Source organism: Stomoxys calcitrans, chromosome 3 (genome assembly GCF_963082655.1).
Source record: "Stomoxys calcitrans chromosome 3, idStoCalc2.1, whole genome shotgun sequence".
NCBI classification, from domain to species: Eukaryota; Metazoa; Arthropoda; class Insecta; order Diptera; family Muscidae; genus Stomoxys; species Stomoxys calcitrans.
In genome coordinates this window covers 187714937-187727558 of record NC_081554.1, presented here as the reverse complement: position 1 = coordinate 187727558, position 12622 = coordinate 187714937, and the positions used below count along the sequence as shown (strand labels likewise).

General features: G+C 39.7%; 1 long non-coding RNA gene across 1 annotated transcript in view; it reads left to right on the top strand.

The window, feature by feature from the left end:
- The window catches only part of LOC106081377 (uncharacterized), a 76996-nt gene extending 72262 nt beyond the window's left edge, over positions 1 to 4734 (top strand). Inside the window, exon 3 of the long non-coding RNA XR_001220354.2 lies at positions 4712 to 4734. This is a non-coding gene — a long non-coding RNA (uncharacterized LOC106081377). The remainder of the gene's footprint in view (positions 1 to 4711) is intronic.
- The last annotated feature ends 7888 nt before the right edge of the window (positions 4735 to 12622 follow it).

Sequence of the window (12622 nt, the reverse complement as noted above, 5' to 3'; positions counted from 1 at the left end):
TGTATCTTGTTTTGCCTTGTCTCATATATCTTAAAAATAATATCTGTCTTTAACTTTTCTTAAGCTTGGGGGTTGAAATGCCTTTGTTTTGGCAGACGAAATGTGTGAAGTTAAAAAAATCCCTTTAAGAATAATGCCATGTCAAGTTGAAGAAAAGTCAAAAGCATACAAACATTGAAGGGGTTTAAGAAAATTTTTTGGATTTACTATAAGAGAGCACTCCTCGGACCATAGATAAATTAGGTTTGGAATAGCATGGCCAACGCCAAATCCTATGGGCTTCCATAATAAGAGGAAGACACTTAAAGGAAGGCTTGGCCATGATACTTTGAATTCTCCAAGCATAGAAGACATTAATGACAATGTCAACAGGACTACGTCTGCAATAGTAGGACCTTTCGAAGATAGTTGTCCTCTTAGAGAAAGTAAATCAGCCTAAGAAAAACCAGGGCAGTTTCGCAACATTGGAAAAGAGGTCTGTGGGCTTTATAACAGGACATTTCGAAGATAGTTGTCCTCTAAGAGAAAGTAAATCAGCCAAAGAAAAACCAGGGCAGTTTCGAAACATTGGAGAAGAGGTCCGTAGGCTTTATAACAGAGCACGTAGTTGTTGTTGTTGTAGCAGTGTGTTGTGTTCTATCTTTCGTCTGCTTGATTCTGTTGAGGGTCCAGATCCAGGAATTCTGCTACTAAGCATTTTAGAGGGATCTAGAGGGATCTCGGTCTAACCTGTTAAACAGGTGACATGTGTTGTGCGGTCCCTGGTCACAATCGGGACATACATCTGTAGGAATTAAGGCGGCTGCATCTACCGGAGTTCGAAGGGCGGCATTCTAACAGATCTGTATATTATTCTACTGCCTGTCACAAAGCTGACGTGACCACATTGGCGCTGCATAACTTACCACAGACCGGCTTGTACGTAGTACGTGGAGGATAGGTAGTGGTGTTTAACCATCACCCCGCCATGGGGAACTCCTTGCTTCACTTTACGGTGTTTCAATTTTTTATCCATAATTTCCACAAATGACTGGCCACCATACAAATAATTCGCGACCCAGTTTTTCAGTTCTGGCTGGAGGAACATATTGGCGATGTCTTCAAAGAGTTTGGCATAGCTTACCGTGTCGAATGCCTTCGATAGGTCCAGTGCCACGAGGACTGTCCTATTACATGGCCTGAGCTGATTGAAGCGCACCCGCCTTGGGTAACTTCCTGTTTCACTCTAAGGTGTTTAATATTTTTTCCCTGAATTCCATAAATGACTGGCGACCGCACAGATAATTCGCGACCCAGCGTTTCAGGCCTGGCTGGGGGACGTGATGGCGATGTCCTTAAATAGTTCGGCATGGCTGACCGTGTCGAATGCCTTCGATAGGTCCAGTGCCACGAAGACCATCCTATCGTATGGCCTGGGCTGATTGAAGCCTCGGCAAATTTGTGCGGTGTGGCATGCAAAGCAGTAGTTGTGCTATGCAGTTTTCGGAATCCATGTTGGTGCTCGGCGAATGGAAATTCTCCAACGAGGCTCGGGAGGAAAGGATCGGTCTGTACGACTTCCCCTTACTCGCATCTTTTCCAGGCTTCAGTAGCGGGATAAAGATGAAAATTTTGCCCATGAACATTCCACTAAGGAACAGGGTCAAACCTCCCACATATCAATGTGTGCAGACCTTTTCAAGTTTAAGCTCGAAGATAAGGCGTCTTCTTTTTATAGCCGAGTCCGAACAGCGTGCCGCAGTGCGACACCCCTTTGGAGAGAAGCTTTACATGGCATATTACTTCACAAATGTTGTAAGCATTAGGAGGGGAAAACCATCGCTGAAAATTTGTTCTTATGGTCTCGCCAGGATTCGAACCCAGGCGTTCAGCGTCATAGGCGGAAATGCTAACCTCTGTGAAACGGTGGCCTCCAGAAGCGGGATCACTCTGCCCATCTTCCAGACATCGGGTAATATAAGTAAAATTGCTCAAAGTGTTCCAGCCACAAAATTCGCTTATGTACTACTGCCTGCGCCGGGAAATTGGGCCGCACATGGGGTATTCGACCGGCTGGTATAAAGCTAGCTGCTGCTGCGTTAACGATGTCTTGGATTTTCCTCTCGGCATCTATAGCACATTTGAGTGGGGTGTCGGTTCACTGAAGCGGCAATTGGTGTATACTTTAAAGCCCACCCAATCGGCTTTCGTATGGTTGGAAAATGCCATGAAAAGTGAGGCGCATTAATGTCTCCTAGAGCCAGATGATTATGGCCAGAGAGTAGCCCACTTATGTTGGGCTTATAAGCTTGACAATTGACTGGGTCACAACTACCAAACGGCGTTATGTAGTTCTATCTCGCCAGTATCGGACCTGCCTGCTATCTCCATGCACTAAACGTTGGGGTCACTTGCGCCAGGCACAGGCGAGATGGGTCTATACTGAATGGAATGGTGTATCACGAAGGCGAATCCCCCACCTCCATTCCTTAAGCGAACCTTACGTAGCACACTGTAGCAGTTCAGTGCTGTTGTTGCGTATATTGCCCAACAAGAATGGCCCGAGGTGTCACATAGGACGCAGTAGGTGTCTTCCTTGTTGTTGTTATTTGAGCCAAATTTGCATATGGAGGTGGCGATCCTCGTCAAGCTCTTAAAGGCGAGCATGCTTGTTCCGGTCTATACGACCGATAGCCGTGGGAACATTATGACCATATGTCATTTAAAGGCGCCAACATCTCGCCTTGTCGTATCGAGCATCATATGTACTCAGTATTTAAGCAAGAGGCGGTGCCACCTGTCCTCTGACTGAGACTCTCCACTGGATACCGCTGATTGTACGCTACTGCAGTTGCAGCTACTCTATATGGAGCATTCCACTATCCGCAATTTGTGGACACGACCAGTGCCTTCGTCGTCAAGAACTGAAATTTATCCACTCCATGCACCGGTTACACCTCACCGACACTGACCGATAATGGAGGCAATTTTGGCAAACCGAAATGAACCAGGGACCGGGGTTCTTTTTATTCCCGGTACGTACCAGAAGCGTGAAGAGAAGGCACTCCAGGATGTGCCTCTCACATGACGAAAAAAAAGGACGAACACGTACACTGAGGCGGCAGCCTTTGCCAATGAAGAACTCCATCGGGTCAAGCTGGTGCGTACGCACCGATGCTCTGCCATGGGAGAGCATGTGTTAAAAAAACGTCAGTTTATTGATATTTGTATTACACACGGACCAAGGAATACACTAAGATGACCAGAGCGGCAAAGCGATCCTCCTGGAAGGTTTTCTGCGAACTGGTCGATAGCGTTAATGATGACGTTAAGATGAAAAAGATTCTCTCAAAAACCCATGTTCAAACTTAAATGTAAGTATACGACATGGGAGTGAGAGCAGAGACAATGGAGGGCATTTTGAGGCTTTTGATGAAAACGAATTTTCCAGAGAATATGACGGATCAAATTTCAGCCAAATTGGATGAGAATTGCGCCGTGTATGGCAGCTATATCAAAACATAGACTTAGAAAAAAAATTCGGCAGAACCCGGACGGGATTCGAACCTGGGCACACGGAGCAACAGCGAGAGGCAATTTCCAACAGATGTACAGAATCATGTGTACCACGGAAGTCGTGTAATTGTCGCAGAAAAAAATATGTCATTATACAAAAACACATGCATTGGGAAAAAGTACAGCTAATAGACAGGGTTCTCGAGAGTGGTTATTGTGGTAATTGTATCATAGAGGCGTTTTCGCAATTAATACGATTCAAATACTACATACCAACGCACGGCGCTTATAGCCATCACACCCAAAATGGTATTCTAACCGAAGACGAAACGGGTCCCATAGTGGTTGGTGTGTGTTGCTCTCTCTGGGTTTCCATTTCCATTTGCAGAGAAAATCTCCGATCATTGAGCTCGTCTTGAAAGAGAAACAAACAAAAATTGTAAAATTTAATGATCGTCGACCTAACAGGCAAAAAAATTGAAAGTGAAAAAAGATCGATTCCGCCAATTTATAATCCCAACTGACCTACACTAATGGGAAGTATTTGTGAAAAATTTTAAGCACCTAGCACAGACAAATGGATGGATAGACAGATGGACGGAGAAGCGGATGGATGGATACGGCTAAATTTACATAGAATATCATGACGATTAATGTATGCTTTGTTGGGTCTCAGTTCAATATTTCGATGCGTTATAAACGGAATGAAAAAATTTGTATATCCCCCATCCTCTGTTGGATAAAATATATTTTAAAATTTCTTTCCGGCTCACGACTATAGGCCTGTCTCTTTGCATTAATTTCTTGTTGACATTGAAAACTTTATTTTACTTAAAGTACCATTGGGCGTATGATGTTTATTATTTGTTGAAATATGAAATCTCATTAATCATACGCACTGAAGTACTCATAAAGACGCAAATAAAGAAGAGTTTCAAGGTTTTTCTAACAGCACGAAATATGTCGATTAATTTCCTTGTTTGAGGAAGAGACACCAATGTGAATTTCTTCAACCTGTGGGTGGGAATTATTTTCGCAACAATAAAGGCTTTCATAAAGTTAACAATAAATTATGCTTAAACAAACGATTTGACTCTTTATACCTAATAATATCAGACTTTTGGCAAATAACAATAAGTGATGGATAATCTTAAGACAAATGATGATAGCATATAATTAAATAATAACCAATTCGTTTTCTCATTTCTCTTTGTAGTTTATTTCCTGTTGAAGTAAGGAGGTGAGTCCTACGAAAAAAATGTAAACAACTGGCTATAAAGATAATCGATTTGAAGTATGGTGTTGTAAGTTTTGTCTTGTGATTAAGAGAATATAAGATTATCTTATAAAACAAAATATACCATAGATTATCATACTAAATGCAAATTATTAAAGTCTCATTATATCTCTAAACGTCTTTAAATTTTGACGAAAAAATTAGCAAGTAACCAGCAAAAACGTGTTGAGTTGGTCGGGTTGAGTTTTAGGAACTCTGCTCTGCTGAAAAATTGCCACAATAAACTTAGTTGAGGATTATATATATTTTAACTGGCATATACATCTAAAATGATTTTGATTAAATTTTACAACCGTTTTCAGATGAGTTATGTAACATTCCGTATCAAATCTCATGCAAATTTGTTGAAAATTTAAGTAACAATGCCTTAATAAGTGTTAATCGGGCGATTCATGTGTATATGGGAGCTAGATCTAAATCTGAAAAAGTGATGTATGCTAATTTTCGAGATAATTGGATAGGAAATGCGAACTCCACCTTTATTACTAAAGGGTGATTTTTTTGAGGTTAGGATTTTCATGCATTAGTATTTGACAGATCACGTGGGATTTCAGACATGGTGTCAAAGAGAAAGATGCTCAGTATGCTTTGACATTTCATCATGAATAGACTTACTAACGAGCAACGCTTGCAAATCATTGAATTTTATTACCAAAATCAGTGTTCGGTTCGAAATGTGTTCATTCACCGTAACGTTGCGTCCAACAGCATCTTTGAAAAAATACGGTCCAATGATTCCACCAGCGTACAAACCACACCAAACAGTGCATTTTTCGGGATGCATGGGCAGTTCTTGAACGGCTTCTGGTTGCTCTTCACTCCAAATGCGGCAATTTTGCTTATTTACGTAGCCATTCAACCAGAAATGAGCCTCATCGCTGAACAAAATTTGTCAAAATTTGAACACATTTCGAACCGAACACTGATTTTGGTAATAAAATTCAATGATTTGCAAGCGTTGCTCGTTAGTAAGTCTATTCATGATGAAATGTCAAAGCATACTGAGCATCTTTCTCTTTGACACCATGTCTGAAATCCCACGTGATCTGTCAAATAATAATGCATGAAAATCCTTACCTCAAAAAAATCACCCTTTACAAGTAAAAACGTGATAGATTCGATCGGGTTGAATCTTATATACCCTCCACCATGGATCGCATTTCTCAAGTTCTTCTCTTTTCAAATATGTCAGCTAGTCAAGTTATTGACCGATGTGGACTGTACTTGTCATGCCGTACAAGTCATATAAAACCAGTAAGGAAGGGCAAAAGTCGGGCGGTGCCGACTGTATAATACCCTACACCTACCCCATAAGTACAATGTGAGACCCATATCCAATTCTGAACCAATTTTGATGGACCTCGGCGAGCAAATATGTTCAATCTATAAAAACTACGGTTGACAAATGAAAATCTCACGAACATATATATGGAAGCTATATCTAATTTTTAACGGATATCAAGTAAACTTCTCAGCTAACGTGTTAGTCGTCGAGGAAAGAGATGTCCAAAATTTTGGCAAGGTTGGTCAAACAATGCGCTTGCAGTGACTCTTGGTGAGAAAATCTACATTGGGTTGCCCAAAAAGTAATTGCGGATTTTTTTAAAAGAAAGTAAATGCATTTTTAATAAAACGTAGAATGAACTTTAATCAAATATAGTTTTTTTCTAAAGCACGCTAAAAGTAACAGCTGATAACTGACAGAAGAAAAAATGCAATTACAGAGTCACAAACTGTGAAAAACTTTGTCAACGCCGACTATATGAAAAATCAGCAATTACTTTTTGGCCAACCAATACTTTTTGAGCCTGTATACGGGACAATTACTATCCGATTTGGCAAAATCTGGGCCGTTTTCTATGAAATTCACCAGTAATATTGAGAGTCATAAGAAAATCCTTCCTGCAAAATTTCGACAGAATCAGTTAACAAATGAGCACTTTTTTGCAATATTTCTCAAAGTCGGACGAACTTATATATGAGAGCTATACCTAAATCTGAACCGATTTCGAGCAAACTCAGATACTGTGGCAGTCGTCGAGGAAAGCGTTTTGCAAAATTTTGGCAAGATGGGTCAATAAATGCGCTTGCTGTGACTCTAGGAGTTAAAATCAGGCGATATATATATATGAGAGCTATATCTAAATCTAAACCGATTTCCATGAAATCCACCAGTAATGTCGAAAGACAAAAGAACATCCTTCCTGCCAAATTTCGAGAGAATTGGTTTACAAATGACTATTTTATTGAATTATTACTGAAAATCGTACGAACATATATATGGGAGCTATATCCAGATCTGAACCGATTTTTTCCAACTTCCAATTTTCCAATAGGCTTCGTCTCTAGGCCAAAAAAACATGCCTGTGCCAAATTTGAAGACGATCGGATGAAAACTGCGATCTGTACTTTGTACACAAAATTCACATGGACAGACAGACGGACGGACAGACAGACAGACAGACAGACGGACATAGCTAAATCGAACCAGAAAGTGATTCTGAGTCGATCAGTATACTTATCAATGCGTATATCTCTCTTCATTTTGGGTGTTACAAACTAATTCACTAAGTTATAATACCCTGTACCACAGTAGTGGTGTAGGGTATAAATATTACCTCCAAAATATCAGGCAAACCGGGCAATAATTGCACCTTCAAGAGGCTCAGAAAGTCTAATTGGGAGATTGGTTTATATGACAGCTATGTCAGGTTATGTCCCCATTTAGACCATACTTGGCATATATATTGGAAGTCATACAAAAACGACATGTGCAAAATTTCACCCAAATTTGATAACAATCGCGCCCTCTAGAGGCTCAAGAAGTCTAGTCGGGAGATCGGTTTATATTGCAGCTATATAAGGATACTGAATGATTTAGACCATATTTAACACAGTTGTTGGATGTCATACCAAAACGATATTTGCAAATTTCAAACAAATCGGATAAGAATTGCATGCTCTTGAAGCTCAAAAAGACAAGACCTAAAATTGGTTTATATGGCAGCTTTACCAGGTTATGATCTGATTTAGACCATACTTAGCAGAGTTGTTGGAAGTCATACCAAAATGATATGTGCAAAATTTTAGCCAAATTGGATAAGAATGGCGCCCTTCAGAAGCTCAAGAATTCCAATCGGGAGATCGGTTTATATGGTAGCTATACCAGGTTATGGACTGATATGAACCATTAATAGCACAGTTGTTGAAAGTCATACCAAAACGATGTGTGCAAAAGTTCAGCCAAATCGGATAGGAATTGCGCCCTCTAGAAGCTCGAGACCCAAGGTCGTTTTATATGTCAGCTATATTAAAACATGGACCGATATAGCCCATTTACAATCTCAACTGGCCTACACTAATAAGAAGTATTTGTGACAAATGTTAAGCGCCTAGCTTTACTCCTACGAAAGTTAGGGTGCTTTCAACAGACGGACGGACGGACATTGTTAGATCTTCTTAAATATCATGACGAATATATATAAGCACCGAAATGATATGGGGCCAGACGGACATGGCTAAGACAAATCAGCAGAAAGTTTTGAGTCGAGCTACACATTTTATCACAGCCGCAGCAGTGGTGTGGGGCGCAGTAAATGTACGATTCGACCTTAAATACTCAACTAAATTCCTTAAAAAGCACTACATTCAACTTTCGGCGCCATGGCGGCATGGGTTATCGTTAACCGATCGTCATATTGGGATTAAAAGGAAAAAATAGAGGGTAAATAAGTTTTGACTTTGGGACACTCGAATATATTCTTGATAATGGCGATTTTTAGTTTGAAAGATGTACGTGTGTCTGTTCGTCTATCTGCTGTGCGCCCGTTTGCCCATCTGTCTGTTCCTCTGCCTGTCCCTGCGTCTGTCCTTCTGCCTGTCCATCTGTGTGACTGTCTGTTTCTCTCTGTGAACGTCTATTTTTCTCTGTGACCGTTTGTTTCTCTGTCCGCCAGTTTGTTTTTCGGTCTGTCCGTCGTCTATCGCTCCACCATAGGATGGTTGGTATACTAACCATAGGATGGTTGGTATACCAACCAATATTAATTTCACTTGGATCACCTTGAAATATTGATCTTCGACCCAATAAAGTATAAATTCTTGATCGTGTGGACATTTTGAGTCGATCTAGCCATGTCCATCCGTCTCTCCGTCAGTGCGTTTGTCGAAATCACGAATGCGGTCGAACACGTAAAACTAGTTGCTTGAAATTTTGCACACATACATCTTATTGATGTAAGTCATAGCGAATTGCAAATGGGCCACATCGGTTCAGATTTAGATATGGCTCCCATAAAAACCGATCTGCCAATTTGGCATATTTAGCCCCTAGAAGCCGCAATTGTTATCCTATCGGGCTGAAATTTTGCATGTAGTGTTCTGTTACGACATCCAACAACTGTGCCAAGTACGGCTTTAATAGGTCTTTAACCTGACATAGCTTCCATATTAGCCGGTCTCCCGATTTGTCATCTTGAGCCGCTGCAGTCCGTAATTTTTGTCCATTTTGCATAAAATTTTGCATATGGTGTTCAGTTACGACGTCCAATAAACCCGATCTTCCGATTTGACTTCTTGAGCCCCTGCAGTCTGTAATTTAATCCGATTTGGCTAAAACTTGGAGTGTACTATTTTGTTATGACATCCAACAACTGTGCCAAGTACGGTCCAAATCGATGTATAACCTTATATAGCTCCCATATATACACCGATCTCCCGATTTGCCATCTTGAGCCCCCGGAAAACGCAATTTTTGTACGATTTGGCTAAAATTTTGCATGAAGTGTTTTGTTGCGACTTCCAATAATTGGGTTAAGTATGGTTGAAATTGGTCTATAATCTGACATAGCTCCCATATAACCCGATCTTCCGATTTGTCACCTTGAGCTCCTGCAGTCTGTAATTTTTATACGATTTGGCTAAAATTTTGCACATGGTGTTCTGTTATGATAACCTACAACTGTTCCAAGTAGGGTTGAAATCGGTCTATAACCTGATATAGCTCCCATATAACGCAATCTCCCGATTTGCCATTTTGAGCCCCCGGAAGCCGCAATTTTTGTCCGATAAATTTTGCATGAATGTTTTGCTACGACTTCCAATAACTGTGCTAAGTACGGTTGAAATCGGTCTATAACCTGACATAGCTCCCATATAACCCGATCCCCCGATTTGTCACCTTGAGCTCCTGCAGTCCGTAATTTTTGTACGATTTGGTTAAAATTTTGCACACGGCGTTCTGTCACGACTACCTAAAACTGTGCCGAATAGAGTTGAAATCGGTCTTTAACCTGACATAGCTCCCATATAACCCGATCTTCTGATTTGTCATTTGAGCCCCCGGAAGCCGCAATTTTTGTCCGATAAATTTTGCATGAATGTTTTGTTACGGCTTCCAATAACTGTACTAAATACAGTTGAAATCGGTCTATAACCTGACGTAGCTCGCATATAACCCCATTTACCCATTTGTCATTTTGAGCTCCTGCAGTCCGTAATTTTTTTACGATTTGGCAAACATTTTGCACGCAGTGTTCTGTTACGACTTCCAATAAATGTGCCTAGTACGGTACAAATCGGTATTTAACCTTATGTAACTCCCATATAAACCGATCTCTACATTATCCTTGTTCGGTTCTTAGAAGCTTTAATTTTTGCTTGGTTTGACAGAAATTTGGTACGTAGAGTAAAATGGTGGTGAGTTTCGAAAATTCGGGCCGCTGAACTTAGCACGTTTTTACTTGTTCTGTCTGTCTGACAGTCTGTTCCTTTGTCTGTCCCTCTGTCTGTTCGTCTGTTCCTCTGTCTGTCCGTCTATTCCTCTTTCTGACCGTCAGATCCTCTGTATGTCCGTCTGCCCGTCTTTCTCTCTGCCGTCTGTTCCTCTATTTGTCCGTTTTTTCTTCTCCCTGTCTGTCTGTCCGCCCGTTCATCGGTCTGTTCTTCTGTCCATCCTACTGTTTGGCCATCTCTACATCCGTCTTGTCATCTGCGGACTGTTATTCTTTCTACTCCATTTTCTGTCCGTCTATTCATCCGTCTTGCCATCTGCTTGTCTTTATTTTAGTTAACCCATTTACAGCTTGTTTTTTTGAATATAGACCGTAGGTATGTGGTATCCTCTAGCTTTTCCTTTTCCAAAAATCTACGATTAACCTCAACTCAAAAGAGACGACAAACTGAATGGTTTTTTAAGCCACAAATCATTAAACCTGCAGTCACACCTTGTCTACATTTCATAACAAATCTGCCTACGCATTCGTCCTTTAGTGATCTGAACTTTCTTTCAAAACGTTTGGTACTCAAAAGCCAACTCGCCAGTATACAACTCATGTTTAGTTACATTCGTTTCTGTACGTGAAACCTTTCCTTTTTTTTTCTTCTTTACAACTTTCAGCCTTTCTTAAACAAAAAACCTACAGTCTTGCCAAAGGATATATTGGGTTGCCCAAAAAGTAATTGCGGATTTTTTAAAAGAAAGTAAATGCATTTTTAATAAAACTTAGAATGAACTTTAATCAAATATACTTTTTATACACTTTTTTTCTAAAGCAAGCTAAAAGTAACAGCTGATAACTGACAGACGAGAGATTGCAATTACAGAGTCACAAGCTGTGAAAAAATTTGTCAACGCCGACTATATGAAAAATCCGCAATTACTTTTTGGGCAACCATAGTAACAAAGAATTGTTGTTTTTTGACTTAAAATCTACTATTATTAAGCTCAACTCAAAAGAAAGGACAGGCAGGAATATATTTTAAGCCACATATCATAAAACTTGCAGTCATACCTTGTCGACTTTAATCCAATAGTCAAAAAATTTCATAATAAATCTGCCTACGCATTTGTCGTTTAGTGATCTGAACTTTCTTTCATAACCTTTGGTACCAAAGAGCCAACTCGCCAGTATTCAAGTCATGTTTTTTTCTTTTGTTTCTCTGCTTGAGACCTTTTCCGTTTTTCTTCTTTAATCCTTCCACCCCTTCTTAAATTAAAACCCACAGTCTTGCCAAAGGATATAGTAACAAAGAATTATTGTTTTTTTTTTTTTTTTTTTTTTTTTTTTTTGACTTAAGCACTCAGGCAAATTGAGAACTTGTTGCTACGATGATGATGATGATGAGTAACATTTTCATACATTTTTGTTTGGCGTTGCAAAGCACCTTTCAATCTAAAATACATCGAACACTGATACGAAGTGAGTTTAACGGAAGTACCCAAGCATGACAAACACTCCCAAAATACTTAAAGGCTTATGAAGTTTTCAAAAAAACAACAACAAACGCTGTTCAAGTAACAACAACAAAGGCGAATGCAAAGAGTTAGCAATATGAAGAAGTTATCAATAATGCCTTGAAAGCTTGGGAAAATATGCATCGTTAATTTCTGGCTTTCAGTAACAGCAAATGGAAGACCTTTTTTTCTTGTTGACTGTAAGGTGAAAATGTCAGACATGAAGCATTAATCATGCATTGGAAGCTTTTAATAATGAAAACAATCTTTAAAGCTTGTTATGCATGGAGTAAAGGGAAAAGGATTTCATATATATATTTGCTTTTAAGTAATTAAAAGTTGCTTTCGAGCGATGAAAGTTTGTTTGTATGACATTTTGCACCATATAGATTATTTAAAAGAAATCATTAATCATTTGAGCCAGTTACTGAATAAAGTAATAATGGACGTATACGTTATATTATTGTAAGGAAATGAAATAATATGCAGTATACGTACCCAAGTCCTTTGTGAAGCTGTAGACAAAATTAGAGAGTGGGTTTTGCTAGTCATCGAATATGAAGAAATCTACGTTTTGAGATTTTATACTCAAAATA